The sequence below is a fragment of the Crassostrea angulata genome, chromosome 7, assembly GCF_025612915.1.
Source record: "Crassostrea angulata isolate pt1a10 chromosome 7, ASM2561291v2, whole genome shotgun sequence".
NCBI lineage: Eukaryota > Metazoa > Mollusca > Bivalvia > Ostreida > Ostreidae > Magallana > Magallana angulata.
The window spans coordinates 7,093,750-7,098,410 of record NC_069117.1 but is presented as its reverse complement, the minus strand read 5'-3'; positions in this window follow the sequence as shown (position 1 = coordinate 7,098,410).

Genomic DNA, 4,661 nt, shown 5'->3' with positions numbered 1-4,661 from the left:
CTCAAACCTTATAATAGTGCGACACAACACACCTACCCTCAGATCAGTTGAAACAGGGAAAATATGTTGACATGGATTACTTATATAGGACTAGTTCTTTAAAACATTTTCAATCAGTGTTACGGTTTATACATGTACATGCACCCTTTGTGGATTGTTAGAGAAATTTCTTATTTATTTCATCCTGCTCGGAAAACAGTAAAACTGTGAACAGAAAATACGCATAAATACATTTTAAGTCCAGAATATAGCCGCGATTTACCATGCAGCTTCGGTTCCTTATAAAAAGTAATGCCGTTCAATTACATGTGCACGTGTGTTACAACGCACTTCGAAAAAATTACGCATTTTTCAAAGTGCGTTTAAATTAGACCAAATCAACGCACTTTGAAAAAAAATTTTGAAGTGCGTTACGAAGGTACATAACCAACATTTTTTAGCATCAAGATTCTTAACGCACTTTGAAAAAAAAATGTAATAATCACAAATTTTGGAATAAAATTTCTAATTTGTTGATTGTATGATGATTTGTTAAAACTAGTGAATCTAATTTATCGTATTTGAGAACATATCATTTAATTGATTACAGGAAGAAAGTCCCCTGCCTCTTATTTAAACAACATATAATATTCAGCCACTTGAAGAAAACATTTAAGATCGCAAAAAAGAAATACGCTTTGTTGTAAATTAAGTACAGTGATATTGAAAAAACGAGCTGGCCAAACAAAAATTTCTCCATAGGTATCTTAAAGATAAATGTTTCAACATAAACCCTCTTTCAAATTCTAATCAAATAAATCACTTCATTATATATTTTAAAAAAGTTACTCTGACAAACATCAAATTATTATAAACTTAAAAATAAGCATCATAGTGTTTGATAAACATAGCTAACGTATTCTTTTTTTCACATCATGTTTGTTTTTAAGCACATGCAATTGAAGCCAATTGAAATATGTTACACATTTCTCTCTCTCTCTCTCTCTCTCTCTCTCTCTCTCTCTCTCTCTCTCTCTCTCTCTCTCTCTATATATATATATATCATGTTTGAATAATTCAAATATCCAGAGTTGTTCTTTGTGTGTAAATTGTCAAACTATGTACATGTAAGCTTAGGAGAAAAGAAACAAGAAACATAATCTAATCGAGAAACGGTTTATCCGGTTAGCTCAGCATACATTGGGATCTTTTTTAAATACAACCCATTGACCAAAACAAGTTTACCCAATCATTTATTGTATATAAAATATCATTTATTTCCACTAAACCCTGAACAATTTTTTTTCAAAGTGCACTAACATCGATGATATCAACGCACTTTGAAAAAAAAATTCAACGTGCGTTGACTTGGTCACCTTGAAACTTTTTTTCAAAGTATGTATCCAATCCACCCCAGTTCTGAGAAAAGCAGTCGGGGACAAGAAGAGAGCTATGACCCAATCTTCGATGTGTTGCCCTGTCTCTACATGTTAATTAAAGATGAAAGCATTTCACAGCATGCAGTCGTGTAAGTCAGTGTCTGTAACAGGAGAATTTCCGTGCAGAATGCCCTCCATTGCACAACGGTTACTGAGGAACGTCGGACAAAAAACGAGTTAGGTCCAATTTGTTATCTATATTGTTTTCTCCACTAACAAGTGCACGTGACTTCATCTATGGCTTGCTTTTGATGCATCGAAATTGATTTTATATATGTAACCATAGTCCATCAATACTTGCAGTAAAATACAGAAATAAAATTTGTGTGGGCGGTTATATGGGCTCCAGTGCTTGCGCCGATGGGGTTGTAACTACCACGTACGGCAAAATATGAGCAGAAATGTTTCTTTCTAATGTAATTAAAAATTGAATTGTATTATTGACATTACTCATATCCTTCAGGAAAGTGGTCTTTACCTGTTAATTGAACTAGTACCCGACTACGTGTAATTAGATCAAAGGTATACTCAGGTGTGAATAACCTGCAGGTGAAGGATGCAAGTGGCACAGTATGTCGCGGGGAGCATGCGTGGGAAAGCATCAAACTCCTGCGTCATCAGCCTCCTACGCACAAACGTGTTTGTGATCTATGTAATAGGCTCACAAACATCGCGCACCTGCCATTCAGGTACAAGCCGAGGGACTCGTGTCAGTGTACGGGTAACTAACCCCCACCATTCACCCCGGGCTCCTCAAAGCCGCCCTGTTATTAAATCTGTCTTTTCAACTGTGAATATCTTATAGATAACATTACATTGTATATCAATTAAATTGATATTTGGCTTTACAATGCACCTACATGTATTTTCTATTAAAGTTATTTCCAAAGTGAACTGACCTGTACATGCTTAACTGTGTATCCTGAATTAGTTGTCGTTAAAATTATACACGAGTACATGCACATGCAATGATGAATTTATTATCAGGAAACGAAAAATACCAAAAATATAATACATGTATTGAGTGTTTTTCTCGTAGCTTTTCATCGCTTTTTTGTGATAATTTATGATTCAGAATATAAATGAATTTAGAAAATGGTGGATTTCTACCGATAACATCACTTTACCGCACACAAAGCAGGCGATTTGATTACGAAATACATTGCTACATGTATTATTATTTTTTTTATTATTTCTTTTTTTTTCGGTATCGACATGAAAGTGTGGCGAGGTAAAGTTTTCTCTTATCTATATGGTGTCTGACCAAACAATTCTAGCAGTTCAAAAGACTATGTTTGGATAATGGTTATATACATGTATAATATGTAAAACATGTTTTATATCCCGGGAAAATAGGACCCGGAAAATGAAGTCGTGTATAATTTGGATGGGTCGTACATTCTTAATTTAAGGTCCTTAAATACCGTTTAAGAAAATGATTTTGTAGAGTAATGGGGGGAAGTGGTCTATTAAAGTTAAATTTGTTTAGATTTTCAGATTTTGAGAAGCATATAAAGTTCCATCAAAGTTAAACAAGCAAACAAAAAATTTCAATCAATTTTGGAAAACGGGGGAGGGGGGATGAACAAAAATCCAAGCACTACATTTCAAGTGTTAGCGCTCGTTGGTCCTACAGATGATATGTACACCCACAGGCCAAAAGTACATGTATGTCATTTTTTCACTTTATATTTCATGGAAAACAAACCTAATATTAAAAAAAAACCTGTAAGTATTTGTTGATAGATGCATATTAATTTTGCTTCTTAGACATATTGAAACGGTTTTGTTATTTTTCCTTTTTTAGTAAAATTCGATATTTTAAACAAAACCTTTAAATACATAACTCTATACCGCATATCTTATACAAGACTCTACGACTCTAAGGCGAACTTAATGTTTTAAATAATTATAATTACATAGGGATTGTCGGAAAATTATTTCAATTCTACGCCGTAAGATATTCCGTTGTGTGTTTTTTTTTGTTTTGTTTTTTTTTTTTGGGGGGGGGGTTGTTTTTGTTTGTGTTGTTGTTGTTGTTTTTGTTTGTTTGATTTTTTTTGTTTTAGTCTTTTCAAAATGACTTTGGTACAATTCTCTGAAAAATGTTAGTTTTGAATTAAAATAATAAAAAATCAAAATACTTTTGGCACCTGAATTTATAAGTACATGTAACCAGCAAGGACGTCATCTATACATATTAAATAACTATAGATAGTTTGGTTGCAAAAAAAAAATGTATATACAATAACATGTATAGAGTTTGTTTGTTTTAAGTCTGAGGCTTTTTCCTCAGGTAGTGAGGTTTTTGATTATCACCTCGTGTTTGTTGACTCTCAAAATCCCCAAAACAAAATCCAATAACCTACTATGGTGGAATACAGCTATATTTCGCTGCGGATGATAGACACCGGCATCAACATTTGATTGTAATTCATGTTTCTCAAGGTTTTGTAAAAATCAAACCTTTAGAATTAAAAAATATATTAACTAAAACTTAATGTTTTTTCCTTGGATAAAACTTCCATTGGCAACTACAAAAAAAAGTTTTTTAAAAAACCTACTGAGAAATCGCAATAATATCATAAAGGCCTATCAAAATTTCTGAGAAATTCGATTAATTCTGAGATATTTTTCTTTTTTACATTTATTTAAAATTCATATAAAGATAATAAATACAAAACGTTTACTACTTGTATATTTTTATGGTAAATCACCGTACATAATATTACATGTATAACTTGTAGATCTTCAAATATTGATTAAAAATGGAATCTATTTTTCTGAAAGGTTTGCTCGCATTGACCTTCCTTTCCGTGGTCGGCGCCTTGTATCATGGCTCTTTACATCGAAGTCATACGGGATCGCGGGATCGGCCAATATTAGTAGGCCAACCTACACAGATACTAACCTATTGACAGCACGAAATCGGCTGTGAGTGGGCGACGCGCTCAATCGGATTCCACCCACACTGGGTACTGAAGCAGAAGGGTCTCGCACGATCTCTATCACACTATAAATTAATCAATATCACGTTAGTTACAATTATTTAACTCATTAAAACGCAAACCCAACAAAAAGAGAGAAAGGAAAAAAACATTGGTTTCTATAAAGGGAAAAGGAAAATGGTTTCTATTTATAGCGAGACGTTCGAAAGGTCTCGGGGTTTTACTTAACGCCTTCTGGTAAAGTACCTGCTCGTCGATAAATGAGTGTGACGTCAATGGTCTGTCTGACGTAGGC